Source organism: Leptopilina boulardi, unplaced genomic scaffold, assembly GCF_019393585.1.
Source record: "Leptopilina boulardi isolate dan_hultmark-lab unplaced genomic scaffold, ZJU_Lbou_2.1 LbouV2_316, whole genome shotgun sequence".
NCBI lineage: Eukaryota > Metazoa > Arthropoda > Insecta > Hymenoptera > Figitidae > Leptopilina > Leptopilina boulardi.
The window spans coordinates 4,213,313-4,231,992 of NW_026137881.1; positions in this window are offsets into that span (position 1 = coordinate 4,213,313).

Below are 18,680 nucleotides of genomic sequence, written 5' to 3' on the forward strand. Positions count from 1 at the left end.
CCATTTTATCTTGCAAAATAAATACCTTTTTTACAAGTCCTGCTGTTGTGGTAATTTTTTCATTAAAGAATAATACATCATGACCTTAAAGGTCATAAAATTAAAATTTAAATAACTCATGAATTTTTAAGTAAAAACACGTAATTTTTCGTTTTTCTTTTTCACAATTTTGTTAATAAACTTAAAATAAATGAATCCCTGTAAAACTAATGAAATTTTAAAAAACCCATCATAAGCTACCTCAGATTAAATTTTTGTGCAAAAATATTCAATACCGGCTGTACAATACACGTTTGTATATGTCGGGTCCAACAGACCCGTTGTGTTATTTACGTTCGAAAGCAGAATTGTGCTAGTTAAAGGTTAATTATATTGCATTATTTAAAAAAAAACCATTTCATATGACTTAATTTTAAAGATAAAACACCATTTTTAATGCGTTAGAAAATAATTATAAAGTTTACTGGTTTCATTGTACAATTTTCATAACGTATCACCAAAAAAAATTTTGGCGTATTTATTTAAAGGTAGAAGTCGTCCATCAAGCTGACTAGCTTCGAGGCCGGCTTCTAGACAGAGTAGTCGATATGGTTCTTTACAATCTCTAGACAGCACTGGTAATAATTAAAAAAAGAAATGGGTGTACTTCCGAAGTAGGGGTACCTCCGATCTTAATGAAACTTGGTATACTAACGTATTTTGGTGCGCTGATTACGAAAATGGTAGTGAAAATTGGCGCAAATTTGAGTATCATGGTAAAAACCATAAAAAACACCATAAAATCATGGTTTTTTACGATTATCTCGTAAAAAACAAAAAATTTCGAAAAAAGTTTTAGACAAAAGTTGTAGATCTCAAAAAAACACACATTTTATGTTTTATGCATTTTTTACCAAAAGTCATTATTTTTCGAGAAAAATCCAAAAAACGAAAAACACCATGATAATGAAAACATATACAGCAGTCATGGTTAGACATATTATTTGACTCGTATATAGTATCATATTCACCATTACTCAGGATCCAACGAATTCCGCAAAATACATTCGGCCATATCCACCTCCTCTCGCCAAGGTTTATTTAAAAAGTAAAGCGAGCAGTACCTTACGCGGCCGAAGGCCGTGTTTACTATTTTGCATTTACCGCTGCTGTACACTCCACCCCACAATTTCCGCAAATTACTTTTGGACCATTTTTCTCGAAAAATAATGACTTTTGGTAAAAAGTGCATAAAACATAAAATGTGTGCTTTTTTGAGATCTACAACTTTTGTCTAAAACTTTTTTCGAAATTTTTTGTTTTTTACGAGATATTCGTAAAAAAAACCATGATTTTATGGTGTTTTTTATGGTTTTTACCATGATAATCAAATTTGCGCCAATTTTCACTATCATTTTCGTAATCAGCGCACCAAAATACGTTAGTATACCAAGTTTCATTAAGATCGGAGATACCCCTACTTCGGAAGTATATCCAAAGAAATTACTTAATTTTTTATTACTTAAATTTTCAGGGTGACCACTAACCGGCAAAATTTCGGAATTATAATTACATTTTTACATTATAAAAAAATCTATTTATCTATTTATTATTAAAAAATAAATTGTAACGATTCACGTTAATTTTCATTATCTATTTAAATAGCAGCTATTCCCCGATTTCGTTTTCAATTTTTTATATTAATTTTCTTATCTCCCGCATTTTTGAATATTTCCTAATGCAAACTTCAAACTATAGGCGGCGGGACAATCGGCCCTCGCAGCAGACGACACACTCGATATCTCCTTGCCGAAAAACTTGCACCGTCAGATTGATGCGAGCGTCGCTACCTATTCTTAACCTTGAATATAATATATGTGGGCGATTCCACGTGAGATTCACCTATGACATTTTAAATTGGGTAAATATATTTTTTTTCGATCTTTATAGAAAAAAAGGTTTACGTATTTTTTCATTTTATTATAAGTGCTCAAATTTTTGAGTTATAAATTTTTAAAAATCTGATTTTTCCGAGTTATTTTAAAATACACCTAATTTCAATGACATCTAACTCTAAAAGTATTGAATTTAGGAATTATGACCAAGATACAAAATAGTTTCAGTTTTTCATCGACTTTCAAAATATGTTAACGAAAAAAATTTTTTTGAATAGTATATAGTACTTTCTCAGAAATTACAATAAAAAATGCAATTTCCATTTGCAAAAATTAAATGTATTTCAGGTGGTTAGTAACAGCGCCAATCTCCTCCTTTCGGCAAAATCGCGAAACGTCTGGTGACATATATAACCTGCCAAACGGCTGTCATAATTACACTGAGAAAAAGGTAGAAATGATTTTTTTGGTAAAGTTACAATGTTAGACATAGTAAGAAAATCAGAGGTTAGGAATACAGCGACGTCTGATGTTGTAAAGTTGCAATATTTTGAACAGAAACAGTCCGTTTTGTAGCTTTACAACGTCTGACGTGGTACATTTTTCGAGTCACGTTGGACGTTGTAAAGTTACGACGGCATTTTTCTCAGTGTAGTAAAATATGTTATATTAAAAAACTTTTTTTTGTTATTTTCGTGATTGATAAATCTTAGGTAGTGTATTTTTTAGCGTTTATTAATTTTCCAAATGGAAATTGCATTTTTGATTGTAATTTCTGAGAAAGTACTGTTACAGTTTTTGTGAAAAAAGTGCTCATATTTAATCTATTGACATGAAATTTTGTTCATCATTTTAACCTAAAAAAAGTTTTAGCTGGTGTATTTCTTGCTAATAATCAATTATCTATAAAAAAAAAGCATTTTACCTTCTTGTTTTCAAGAAAAGGCTGTTGGAAATTTTCCAAAATTTTAGTTTCAATATAGATGGCACTGCCTCATTTGGACCTGGCCTTAATAAATAAAAACTTGTCCAACTTTATTTCCTATTTTTTTCATTCGAAGCATTGACAAACAGAGTTGCCAATTTGCCATTCTCATTCAATATTCATCTCACTTTTGCAACTACTCCCCAACAATCATTCTCTTCATTCATACCTTTTACACATCTTTCCAATACATGGTCCCAATCTTCCACCTCGAATCCACACAGTCTACACAGTTTTTCATCCCTTCCCAACCAATACTTGCACTCTTTCATTCCCTCTCCCATTCTAAATTTCATCATTCTTTGACACTTACTCTCTTTTCTCATCATCCTTAAGTACTGAGGTTCTCCTACCTCTCTCACCATTTTGAACCATCTATTACATTTCAACATTCCTATCTTTTTCCACCTTTCTTCTGCATCCATATCTTTCCATTCTTCCGCTAATTCCATCCAGCCTCTTTCCTCCCCTTTTCCTTCTTTCAATGCCTCTACTCTCATTTTCTCCTATTTCCATCTTTCACTCCCACCTCTTTCTCCTCTCTCTTTTATTTGCTTCCAACATAATTTTGTCCAATCATTTCCTCTTTTTTGCTTCAATTTTTCTTCTAGTTCCCATGCCCTTTTTCTCTGCCTTACAACCATCTTCTCTCTTCCTATCTCTTTCCTTAACATATACCCTGGACAGTTCTCACTCACACCCATAACCCATCTCAGATACCTCTCATGCATACTTTCCACTCTCTTTCCATCCCCATATTTCTATCCCATAACACAAAACCGACCAAACCAACGCATCAAACAGCCATATTATCTTCTTCCAGTCATTCTTAAACCTTCTTTTTCCAAATCCCCAATTCTTTTCCTCCATTAGATCTAAACCAATATCCTAAGTAACAAAACTCATCCACTTCCTCTATCGCTTTGCCATTCAATTTCCATTCATCCTCTTTCTCACTCTTTCTGTTTATAAACCTAATAATTTTCGTTTTTTCCACATTCACCCAAAGATCTTTCTCTTTCGCATATTTCTCAAATTCTTTCATCATCAATTTCATACCGCTTTCCTCCTTCGCTATCAATACTAGATCATCCGCATACGCCATCGAAACAATTTTCCCACTCCTAATATTACCCCCCCCCCTTTCCCTCTTTTACTCAGTCTTTCTTCCATATCTGCAATCAACAAGCTAAACAACATTGGACTCAACGTCACCCTTGCATGAACCCCCTCCACATCCAAAAAAACCTCTCCCAAATTTCTCAACCACTTTCACTCTCGCTCTGTCATCCTCATACAACTCTTTTATCCTTTCAATCAGTTCCTCATCTATACCTTGCTTTTTCAGTGCACTCCACAATATACTCCTATACACTGACGGGAAGGCCGCCTCAAAATCCACAAACAACGCGATTAATTTCCCTTCCTTTTTTTCCAGGTTTCTATTAACTAGGTAATTTAGCGTATATATATGGTCCATAGTCCCTATGCTCTTCCTGAATTCCGCTTGATTATGCCTCTCGATACCTAAATTATTATGATATAGGGGAGACCGAGGAGGAAAGTAACAGAGGAGGAAAGTAACAAAGCTTATAACTTTTAAACAAATTATCGGATAGACATGGTTGAAACATATTTTTAGTCAGCACTGTTCCCCCTTCCTCCTCCATAGTGTGTCCGAGCCTGACAGGAAAGGTTAGGTCTGATTCCGGTGTGACGTGCAGAAAAAACGTCAAAAGTAAGTTTTCGTTCAAATTTTCAAAGTCTCGTATTTCTTTAATTTTATTGTTTTTCAAAATGTGCCTTTCGTTATTTTGTAGCCTTATTATCTGTCTTTAAGTTGTGCTTAAACAAACAATTTAACATTTGTGTAGTTTTAACTTTTTTGTTGACATACAAGAAAAAAGCGACCGAGGAGGAAAGTAACAAGCTACTTTTCTCCTGTTGTCGATATTGTCCATGTTTTAACTAATGATTGAAGCAAATCGTATTTAATTTTACGAATAACAGAGATTTATTTAAGAAAAACCTGTGATCTAGGTAAGCATAAAATATCTTTAAGAAAAAAATGAGCTAAATTCATAAAATGTTCGAAATATGTGCTAAATATGTCCCAAATATGTGCCAAATAAGTATAAAGTGTACTTAAACTTTTATGTGTTCCTAATAAAAATATTTCTAATTAATAATAGTCATTAGTCTAAAGAATTTTACATAATTTTATACTGTTACTTTCCTCCTAGGAGCTTGTTACTTTCCTCCTCGGGGGTCAGGAGGAAAGTAACAGATGAAGAGCTTGCGTAAAAGTTATACTGTGAACAGTCAACTTATTATAAATGTTTAATTCAAATTTTATTTAAAAGGTGAATGTCCAAGCTTTCATTTAATATATTGGACAAATTTATCCGACAAATATTTTTAATGCTAGCATAAAAAAACTGATTTTTGTTACTTTCCTCCTCGGTCTCCCCTACTTAAGTATATTAAGGAAATTAATATTTTTCTTATTAGGAAGCAATATAATTACCAAAAAAAATAAAATCAATAGTGAAAATATTTTTATATTGCTTTATTAAAGTTTTCTTATTATTAAGCATTTTATATAAGCGCGCTTTTTTCGATCTATAAGAGAGTTGTCGTAGCGCAGTAGCGTTTAGGTAAGGTTATTGGCAACTCTGTCGTCAAATGGTACATCAGCTAAAAAACTGACTGCACCAATTTTCAAGTCAGTACCTCGAAAAATGTAGCTGAGATAAAATATGAAACCAGATACCGATGATTTACTTTTAAAAAATATAAAATATTTATTTTGACAAATATATTTATATAGAAACTTAATACAGTTCTTCTAGAATGGTATAATAAAAATGTAATTAAAAAAAAATTATTAGAAATACATTTAATTTGTTTTTTTTTTAAATTTAACTCCCGTCAACTTGAATTATTAAGAAAATGTCGAATCGAGTAAATTTGACAGCAGTGAATTATAATTTTAAAAGAATAATTATTATAGTGAAATCGATATTAAATTTCATTGGGTAAATATGTAATTGAAAATATAAGGTTACTTTACACATTATTTGTGTTTTTAAATATTCTACAATGTACTATTCATCTAAAAAAGAAAATTACGACCATCGACAATAATAGCACACTCACACATATTTGGCTGCCTGCGTGCAGGTTACCATGGCAATGCACGTGTGTGAGTGAGACAGAAAATATGAATATTAAAAGTTTTTAATTTTCTGTCGCACTCACTCTCATGTGTTACCATGGTAATCTGCAGGCAGCCAAAAAGGTGTGACAGCGCCTTAATTGGTGCACCATCGGTAACTGGTACACTTACCTTTACTACAACTCATTTTTTTCAGAAACTATGTATGAAATAATTCTCACGATTTCATACATAAAAATTGAATGTCATTCAATATAATTTCTACCTTAACAAATATGATAAGAAAAAGTTAATAAAAATATCTGATAGATGTCACCTAATTATCATTTTCAATTCTATTCGTAAAATAATATTTGAAAAATTATAATTTTCAAGTATTTAAAAGTAGAAACGATTTTTCAATTTTATTACCTTGATACCTGCGAGACCCGAGATTTGTTTATATTGAAGTATACAAAGAACAAATCTGAAAATAATGGTCATAACAATCGGAAAAGAAAATCTCAAAGATAATTAAATCAAATTTACAACTCGTACATTGACCTGTTTATATTTTTTTTAGGAAATTGCATAAGTTGAAGATAAATTCATTTTGACTGCTTTACAATTTTAATCATTTTTTAAAATATAAAATTTATTATCTGGTACATGACAACGAATTCTTATACTATTAATGAGAATTTTCCACAAAATTTTTGTCTTAATCTAAGATTAGAAATATATTTTTGTATAATAATCAAAGACAATTGTTTTCTTACAAAAAAATTTTTAACATATTATATGCATTAATTTATTTTTATAAAAAGATTTATTAATATTATTTTAAAACTTAAATGCCGTGGAAAAGCTCATTTTTTCTAAATAATAATAATAATAATAATTGCAACAATTATATTAGTTATATACATTTTGGAAATTTTAAAAATAAAAATATTCGTAAAATAATATTTGCAAAATTATAATTTCCTAGTATTTGCTTGTTGAAACAGTTTTTCAATTTTATTACCTTGATACCTGTGCGACCCAAGATTTATTTACATTTAAATAGAAAGGACAAATCTTAAATTGATGGTCTTAACAATTAATAGGAATACAAAATTCCAAAGATAATTAAATCAATTTCGTGTGATTATTGTAAGAAAAATTTGGCTTTCCTGAAAAATATTGAAATTTTTAAAATCCAGATCGCTTAAATCTTGTGTTTCGTAAGTCTATAATGAACAAAACAAAAATAAAAGGTAAATAATTAAAATTTTTTAAAATAAATTTAAGGTAATGTGACTTTTAGGTCTGTAATGTTAATTTGTCCGTAACTTTTCTCGTAAAACGCTTAATAGATTGAGATAAAATTTTGTGGAATTTAAAATAGGACAAATAAAAGTTTCGAAGTGCGAAAATGTCGATATATTGTTAAATAAATATAATAAAAGACATAAAAATTGTTAAAAAATCTGACACTCCTAACCCCAAATTTTTTAACTACTTTCAAAAGTGTTTTATATATAAAAATTATTAAACAATATATTATCAACATTTTTGCACTTGACAACAATTCCTTATCATATTTAGAACACCTTCATAACATTTCAACTCAATCCATTCAGCATTTTACGAGGAAAGTTACGGACCAATTAAAATTACAGATCTAACAGTCACCTAACCTTAAGATTATTACAAAATTATTAAGAATGTTCAATCTATTGACATAACCTCAAAGTTCTTTTAACAACGAATAATATAATTTAATTACACCAAATATTAAATGATTTTGTTTTGTACAATTTTGTTGACTAATTTACTAAAAAAAATATCAAAATCTCAAATAATTATTAATAAGATTTAAAACAGGCTTATCGGACAAAAAAATTTTTTGAGGGTCATTTGGGGTAAATAGGAACAATGAGTAAATCGAAACAGTAGTTATTTCAGTTAAATAACAAATTTTTTAAATAAATACGTCCTTAAAGCTTGAACCTTAGATCATCCCAAACAGATTCTAAGTATTCTCCCATTTCCTGTTTGTCACATTAGTCCTGCAAGCTGATCAAGTTCAAGGTTTGTTTTACTTTTCAATTTAGTATAAAAAATGTAAATAATGTTCTTTTTCTATATCTCAAATGACCCACTTTTAAGGGAACCTTCATCGCAAAAAAATACCCAAAAATTTAATTTTTCTTAGACAAATAATTTTATTGCAAATTCTTGCACAAAATACAACTAAAAGTGTAGAAAAAAATTGACACTCAAATACAAGTGGAGGAAGACTCCTATTACCACAATTAAAGCAACCTCTATGATAAAAAACTCAAAATTCAATTTTTCTTAGACAGACTTTATTGCAACTTCTTGCACAAAATACAACTAAAAGTGTAGAAAAAAATTCACACCACGATACAAGTACGAGAAGACCCTACATAATTTATTTGATGATAAAATTAATTTTCAGTTTGAGGTATACCAAGAGGTTGAACCGCTTTAAATGCAAAATATGAAAAAGAAAGAAAAAATGATAAATGATCCTAAAAAAATAAAATTGAAAATATTGTTTTTAAAATAAATTTAGGATTTATGAAAAATAAAAAATTTTTTTAGACTATTCTGCAAACTACAAGTCGCATTCCAAGAAGAACAGTGAGATTCGTAATGTACGAACATCAAGTCGACACAACAGCATCTTGGGAAATAAATAAGAAACACAGATAAACGTTTACAGTTCACGGCCAAGTACTCCAATAGGTCTCATTAGTCATGCAAGCTGATCAAATTCCAGGTTTGTTTCATTTTTCAATTTAGTATAAAAAATGTAAATAATTTTCTTTTTCTATATATCTCAAATGAAATTAAACGTAGAGGAAGATCCCTATTACCACCCTTAAGGTAACCCCTATCGCAAAAAAATTCCCAACAAATTCAAATTTTCTTAGACAGGCAATTTTATTGCAAAATCTTGAACAAAATACAACTAAAAGTGTAGAAAAAAATTGTCACTACAAAGCAAGTAGAGGAAGACCCCTATTACGACCCTTAAAGCAATCACATAGTAAAAAAAGTCTCAAAAGTTACATTTTTCTTGGACATACAATTTTATTGCAAATTTTTGATCAAAATACAACTAAAAGTGTAGAAAAAAACTGTCACTCCAATACAAGTAGGAAAAGACCCTTATTACGACCCTTAAAGCAACCTCTATCGTAAAAAAAGTACCAAAAATTTCTATTTTTCTTAGACAGACGATTTTATTGCAAATTCTTGCACAAAATTCACCTCAAAGTGTAGAAAAAATTTAGTAGACAAATACAAGTTGGAGAAGACCCTACATAATTTATTTGATGATAAAATTAATTTTTAGTTTGAGGTTATACAAAGTGGTTGAACCGCTATAAATGCAAAATATGAAAATGAATAAAAAAATGATAAATGATCATAAAAAACAGGGACTGTCTCGAAATATTTGTGTCGTGTCCGTGTAGTGTCGCGACTCGACACGTTTGAAAACAATTAAAAGTATCGTGGCGAGACCCGACACTTTTAAAATTTTTCAAACGTATCGTGGCACTACCCGACACAGTTAAAAATTCATAATTGTATCGTGGCGAAGCACGATACGTTTAGAAATTTGTAATCGTATCGTGGCAGGACTGGACACGTTTACGAATTTCCAAAAGTATCGTGGCGCGACTAGACACAATAAAAATTTGAGAATCGTATCGTGGGGCTGAACTACACGACACAATACCAAAATAATTATGAATATCGTATCGCATACAATAAACTTGTTGATCAACATCTTGAGTTTATTAATCCTTCAATAACATTTCAAGAAATAAAATTAAAATAAAATAGATATAGATTGAATATATATCAAATGTAAATTATTAAATTTATATTAAATTTATATTATATTATATTATATTATATTATATTATATTATATTATATTATATTATATTATATTATATTATATTATATTATATTATATTATATTATATTATATTATATTATATTATATTATATTATATTATATTATATTATATTATATTATATTATATTATATTATATTATATTATATTATATTATATTATATTATATTATTATTACGAATCTGACATTAATTTTTCCAAATTCAAAATGTCCCAAATACGCTCGAGTAACAAGTTTCAAAAGATCCGATCCTTTTTAAAAAATTGTTTAGCATATTAGATCCGCCATTTTGAATATTAAAAAACTGATGTTACATTCGTAATCAGCGACCCTGAAAACCCCTCAGTAACCGGTTTCAATCCAATCCGATTAATTTTTTATTTTGTCGTCCGCCATATTGGATCCGCCATTTTGAATGTTAAAAAACTTTTGTCACAATTCGTAATCAACGACCCTAAAAACCCCCGAGTAATAGGTTTTTAATACAATCCGATTAATTTTTTATTTTGTCTTCCGCCATATTGGATCCGCCATTTTGAACTTTGAAAAACTGATGTCAGATTCGTAATCAGCGACCCCGAAAACCCCTGGGTAACATGGTTTAGACGAATTTGCCCATTTTTAGTTATTTTGATTCGGTATATTGGATCCGCCATTTTGAATTTTAAAAAACTGATATTGAATTCGTAATCAAGTCTTACATTTTTTTCAATTCTTTAAATCATAATAATATTAAAACGGTAATAAATTAAATTAATCTATTAATTTTATTGAACAAAATTAGTTTTAATTTTAAGGGTGGTTTTGTTTACATACTAGACAATAAGTTGTTGATAATACAAACAGAAATACATGAAAATAAACAGTACAGGATGAAAACAGAAATTCGTGGAAATAATATAATATAATATAATATAATATAATATAATATAATATAATATAATAAAAAAATTATATATTATTGTATATTATTTTATATGCATATTATTATTCCTTATATACTATATTATAATAGATAATACATAATAGATAAGTTTCAATTAATTGAACAATTTTTTTTTCATGCGACACGACGTGTTTATGCAGAATTATCGTGTCGTGACAAGTCATGATACTATACGATTCTCAAATTGTTAATGTGTCTAGTCGCGCCACGATACTTTTGGAAATTCGTAAACGTGTCCAGTCCTGCCGCGATACGCTTACAAATTCGTAAACGTATCGTGCTTTGCCACGATACAATTATGAATTTTTAACAGTGTCAGGTCTCGCCACGATACTTTTAATTGTTTTCAAACGTGTCGAGTCGCGACACTACACGACACTTTCTTAAAATTCAACAACATTTCGTGTCCGAGACAGTCCCTGATAAAAAATAAAATTGAAAATAATGTATGTTTTTAAAATAAATTTAGGATTTATGAAAAAAAAATTTTTTAATTTTTTTAGACTATTCTGCTACTCCAAGTCGCATTCCAAGAAGAGCAGTCAGATTAGTAATTCACGAACATTAAGTCGACACAATAGCATCTTGGAAAAGAAATTAGGAACACCGATAAACTGTTCTATTGCACGGCCACGTACTCGAACAGGTCTCATTAGTCCTGCAAGCGGATCAGATTCCAGGTTTGTTCCATTTTTCAATTTAGTATAAAAAATTTAAATAATGTTCTTTTTCTATATCTCAAATGAAAAGTATATTATTTAAGCATTATTGAAATAATTACCCACACAACAAAAGGTTATGCTAGGAATATCCCACGAAAATGTGAGGTACCCCTTGGATATACAAATTCCCACCCCGTGAGTAAGCCGTGTTGTATATTCCAGGGATATCTTCTACGGAATTTTTCGCAGTATCGGAGACGGTATATCTCATATGAGGCATTTCTCGAGTAATTTTCTATGTTAATAAATTAAATTTTTGAAAAAAACTGAAACTTGGGGAATTTGTTGTCCCACCTGATGGTAATTTATTCCAAAAAAAAAGGTTTGTCATTTTTTTAATAACAATAACCGTTTTAACAATATTAATTGTTTCGATCGCCGAAAAGGATTAACGATTAATATCGTTAAGTTTTTAGGCTGCCTAGATTTATATTGTTTATTTTTAGGTTTTCGTGGCCTAGGGCCGAAAGCCTTACAGTTGCGCTTGGCGTCTGTCTGTCCGTATGTCCGTCGTACACTCGTATACAGTTACCATAGCAACTGTTAACATGGGACCGGTTAGTATAGCAACCGTTTCCATGAAATCCATAGCAGTTCACAAATAATCTCCTGTTATATTAAAATGTTTAATTTGTCGTTCTCGTGATGTCAGTTAGTCCAGAATGTTGGTTTTTAATTTTTTTTTTAAACTTTTTTGCAAAAAAATTTCAATTTTGTTTTGGCTATTTGTGGATGATTAAAATGAAATTTACATTTTTGGTATCTACGGATCTTGATTTTTGTTATAATTATCGCTTAATAAGCGACACCAATGGCATTATTATAATAATTTTTCTTTTCCTTTTTTTAGAGTGATCCTGAGATCACTTTGATACATTAATATTTATAATTTTAACTTTATTATATGATTTTTTTCCGTTTATTATTATAATGTTCTTCATTATTATAGAGACATTCTCTGAAAATTTTAATTTTTTAACTTAATTTTAAAGTTGGATCACTTCAAGAATTTTGCCTTATATATATCTCTTGCCTTCACTAAAAGAAATTTTTCGTAATTACTGCCTGAACTAGACTTCACATGGCTAATATAACCTAACTTACCTGCCAATTTGACAGACTGTATAACCAATTCAGCCAGAAATATCAACCATAAGTTTATGGCTGAAATTTCGATAGCATTTCTTTCCGTGTTATTTAAAAAAAACATCAGTTCATCTGATGTCTAAATATTGTAAATGAACTTTTTCAAAAAATGAAAATCAAACTTACAATTAGTCTTACGTTTCTTAGGACACAAAAAAACCATTTTCCAATTGTTTTTATTTGACAGTTTTGCATTTTTTTATGTTCATGGATAGCATGGATTTTTTTGCGTAATATGTCCCAGGTAGCACGTAAGCTTGCAGCAACCTTGCGGCAAGCTTCAAAATGTCCCACCTGACTTAAGTTTGCATGGTTAGCTTACCGAAAGATTGGTCAGTAAGACTATCGAAAGATTGCAGTGTAAGGTTACTGCAAGATTGCACAATAAGATTATCTCAAGATTGCTCAGTAAGCTCGCAAGGTATACGATTGTAGCAACCCAGCATATGAAAACTAATCTATTTGAATGAAAATGAATATACCGTGGATTTCAGTGAATCCCGCTTAGCGACAAAATCATCAGCACAAATTCAATAGTCGAGTTGGTCATTTTGTTTGAATTCTCAACCGATGAAATCTCATTAATACGAATTGAATTGAATATACAAAGAATCTTGCTTAATGACAAATACGAATTGAACCTTGCCAAAAAAATTAATTCATTTCAATTCATCTGAATTAGTTTTGTTTTACTGAGAAGGTTGGTGCAAGGTTGCAAAAAAAAACTTATTTTTAACCTAAAAAATTTTTTTTTAAATGTTTCGTCTAATTTATACAATTTTATTATATAAATCTGATTATACAAATTAGATGAAAGATAAAAAAAAATTTTTTTTAGCTTTAAAGCAAGGTTATTTTGCACTCTTGCACCAATCTTGCTATAAGCTTACCGTGCAAGCTTACTGAGCATCCGTGTAGATATTTATCGTGGCCTTCCTAGAAATAAACTAATGCTAGACAGTATTTGTCTTGGAAATTTATTCTGAAAAAACTGTCCTGGCCCCGAAAAGTAAATGTACAGTTTTCCCTTTATTTTCTTTGATATGAATGCTTGTCTAGAATCTGGCTAAAATTTGTCTAGAACACTGATTTTAAAATTTAGTACAAGTTCGTTTAATAGGTTGTCTATAGGAATTAGCCAGGCCCTGTCTAGCATCCTGACTGAAGAATTTAGTACAATATGTCGTAGAGAAGGTGGCACTGCGAATCCGTTAATCTAGCAGACGAAATCAGTTCTTGACATACTGCACGGTCAAACCAAACCAAAGGTTTATTATTGTAATTTATTTTGTTGTGAAGAAAAAATAAAATTTATAAATCTAGTTATTAGTTTCCATATTTTTGCACTTTTGAACAGTGTCAGTGTGCAGGTAAAAAAAAAACAAACGAAAGAGTAAAATTGAAAAATATTCTTCTATATTTACAAATATCAATTATATTCTATGTAGGTAGAAACTGCTTTTCTTATTATCGTGGAACTGGCTAGAATCACTTTATTTTACTAGACAAGGACTAGACAGAAGACCTGTACAAAATCTTGACGTTGTTAGCGTTACATCCCACGTTCAAGCAACTTTAGTTTTCGCATCTAGATGCCAGGTTGAATCTAGCACTACTGGACAGTTTCTCATACAGTTCCACGATAAATTTCTACACGGGCAATCTTGCGATAATCTTATTGTGCAATCTTGCAGTAACCTTACACACTGCCATCTTTTGGTAAGCTTACCATGCAAGCTTGGGTCAGGTGGGACATTCAAAACTTGCAGTAAGCTTGCGGCAAGTTTGTTGTGCAAGGTTGCTGTAAGCTTACGTAATATCTTGGATGATACACATAAAATATTTTAAAATATATTAAAAATATTCAAAAACATTTATATTAATTATTAAAGTTATAATAACAATCTATTTATGGGTGATTCTCCACAAAGCGTACAATTCCATGTTCGTTGTGTTTTTTAAGAAATAAATTGTATGTATTATAATCTATAATGAATCCAACGTGAAAAAGCAATTTTAGTGTTTACGATCAAAAGTCTGATATACTTTCGAAGTAGGGGTACCTTCAATTTTAATAAAACTTTGTATACTAACGCACTGAGAAAACTGTTTGGTATCATGTATCAAAGTTCGGTTGTCCCTACCAAATTTTTTATTTGATATATGTGCAACTAACCCGTTTGGTTGGGAGTACTAAATTTTTTTGTCCAACCGTTAAATTTCGCTCAATTGAATTATTTAGTAGGTGTAACCAAATAATTTAGTCTACGTAATAAATACATTTATTAGAATAAAAAAAAATGTTCTGTTGACGTAAATAAAATTTAGTTTTTTCAACTTACTGTTTTCGTTGATTTAAAAAATTTTTTTTGTAGAAATAACTAAATAATTTATTTTTTATAAAATAGTTTATTTGGTCATTTTTACGATTTTGTATAAAAAAATAAGGTATTTAAATTCAAGAGAGATGAGATTAATAATATAACTTTATTAAATTCATTATGCTTAGACATTACAAAAATAATTTATCTTCCCGTAAGTACACACTACGCGCGTTTCATGAAATATCTCAAAATGATATAGCATAAAATTGAGGAGCAAATTTTTAAAAGTTGATACAGAATGCCACGAGGCATTCTAACCCCCATTCTCTTAGCAAACGTTTTGTCACTTCGTCAGCCATTCTTTCGAAATAAAAGAAACACTTTCAGTACACTTTTAAAAAATAAATATTCATAAAACTTTACTGACACTGCTACGATAATAGACCAGCCGAACAATAAAAACACATGACATAAATGATCGAATAAGCATGACGCGGAAGAGGTCCACGACTGACTAGGCCCTACGACCGACGCCAAATTTTCGAGAACAGCGCGTGCGCAATTCTGCGTGCCAGCGATTTAGTACGAAGAACCAAACTGTTTAGTTCGTAGACATGAAACCTTCAAAAATATTTTTTGTTAGAGCAAACTAAATTTTTCGATTGATTGCCACTTTCTTTTCTGTTGTGCCAATCATACTTTAGTAAGGCCAACTAAAAATGCTTAACTAAATTATTTTCTTATTATTACGATATTATTTTTCTCAGTGCGTACTTTGGTGCGCTGATTACAAAAATGATAGTGAAAATTGGCGCAAATTTGATTATCATCGTAAAAACCATTAAAAACACCATAAAATAATGGTTTTTTGCGATTAACTCGTAAAATACGCAAAATTTCGAAAAATATTTCAGACAAAAATTGTAGGTCTCAAAAAACTCACATTTTATCTCGTATACATTTTTTATCAAAAGTGATAATTTTTTGAAAAAAAAACAAAAAAAAAACCATAACCAAAATAAAAAATGATGGAAAAATAGTGCGGACAAAGTCGGGTGGTATCTATAGCTGTATGTCACGTAACCTGATGAACGCGACCTTCGGCCGCGTAAGTTACAGCTCTGTTTATATTTTAAATAAACCTTGGCGGGGGGGGGGGTCGGATATAGCCGAAAGTATTCTGCTGACAAAGTTGGGTGGATTCATTAGCACCAGTTCAGGTAACATAATGATGCGGTTTCGGGCACGTAAGGTACTGTTCTGTTTATATTGTAAAGAAACCTTGGTCTGGGGTGGGGGGGGGTTGGAAATGGCCGAAAGTATTCTGCGGACAAAGTTGGGTGGGATCCACAGCAGCAGTTCACGCAACACGATGTACGCGGCCTTAGGATGCGTCAATTTCTACTCTGCGTTTTAAAGAAACTTTGGCGGGGGGGGTCACATACAATGACTGAAATTGGTATATTATGAATTAGTTTTCATGGTTTTTTGTATTTTTCTCTAATAATTATCACTTTTTGTAAAAAATGTATGCGACATAAAATGTGTATTTTCTTAAGAACTACAACTTTTGTCTAAAACATTTTTTAAAATTTTGCTTTTTTTACAAGATAATCGCAAAAAACCATGATTTTATGGTTTTTCCATGATAATCAAATTTGCGCCAAGTTTTATTAAAATCGGAGGTACCCCTACTTCAGAAGTACACCCCAAAAGTTTATAGCCACTTTAATTCATAAAATTAAATAGTATTTTTAAAATGCAAATTAAAGAACCAAACCGTCATGGGGAAGCCTGTCCCCAGTGTCATTTACAAAACAATAATAAATATTTTTTGTAATATACAATAAAAAAATAATTATTGGTTACGTTTTTTATTGCCCATGTTTGTAGAGTTTAGAAAAAAATTAGTTGTTAAAAAAATTTATTTTTTTAAATCTTTTTTTCGTTGTTCATTCTTGTCCATACATTTGTGCATCATGTGGAAGCTTTTTAGAAAATTGAAATATTTCATAAAAATTAAATCCGAATTCAGTTATACTTTAGCAGAAGCAATAATTAACTCCCACAACTAGGATTCATTACGGCAGAACCTAATTTCATAATTGATTTTTTGTTTCTATACTTTTAATGCGCCAATTTTACATAGGGAATCACAGAATCATCATGGGGAAGCCTTCACATATTCAACAATAAATTAAAAAAATAAAACTGTTTTTTATTAAATAATGTGTAGTAGTATTATTTCAATGAATATAAATGTCAGAAATGTGAAATCAATTGAAAATTGCTAATAATTTCCTTAAAAAAACATTATTAATTCCCAGCATCATGAGGAAGCCATTTGGCTTACATTATAAATTTTCAAAATTACCATAAATTACCCTATAAATTTCCAAAATTAGTTATTAAATTTTTTTTTATAAATTACCTCAAAAATTTTATAAATTTTCTGCAATAATTTTTAAATCTTAAATTTTATTTGTATTACAATTATCAATTACCGCATTTTCCAAAATTATTGGAATTATTTTTTTGACTATCATTTTTGAAAGTTATATTATGATTTTAATTATAATTAAAAAAAATTCTATAATAACAGAAACCAAATTGTACGCTACGTGGAAAATTACCTATATATATAAAATCAGACTTTTGTCTATACATCGCACAGAATTCAAAATTTCTTCTATAATTTTTCTTCTTATACATTAAAAAAATCCAAAAATGACAAAGAAAAAAATGTATGTAGGGGAGACCGGGGCTGAAAGTGCCGATTTTGAGAAAACTAAATAAAATGCTAGTAAAATGAGAACTTTTTGTTTTAATCTATAGTCTAACTATTTTGAAATTTAATGTAGTTTTTAAATCCATTATTATTTTTTTATAATTTTGAACAGTTTTTTTTGTAAAACATGATTTTGTGCAGCGAGGCAACACGGCACGTTGAACTCCGCGCTAGGGAGAGTTGTGCGGACGCCAGGGTCGGTTGTGCCGCTCAGATTTTAGTCAGTCACTTAAAATATAGTTTTCGTAATAAGTATTTTTTTTATAAACATTTAAAAGATTTTTCCAACAATCGTAACATTTATAGATTTTTGTAAATAAATAAACATTTCTGACTTAAATTCTACAATTACATAATTAGTCAGTCTTTTAAAATATTTTTTGAAATAATTAATTGTATCGTTAATTAATTGTACAAACTCTACTTTCTGATTAATAAATAATTTTTAAGACATGAATACTTATTCGAAATACGATTTATTGAAATTACAATTAACATACATATAACTGACCCTTTTTTTACCCTTCACACATTTTAAATGTGCCCAGTTTTTGTAAACGATGCATTGAATCCACTTTTCTCTTGATTTCTGGTTGGAATAACTATTCGAACAAACGAGGCAATAGTAGATTATGGTTATGTAGCGATTGACAGCGGCACAATCAGCCCCGAGCGAAATTTGGATCATTAAAAAAAAATACGTATCGATATCTTTAAAAATGAAAAAAATAGACCAAAAAGTGTATCCATGAGAACTTGCACGTAAGTGACGCTAAAGCACCATATTACTAACAGCA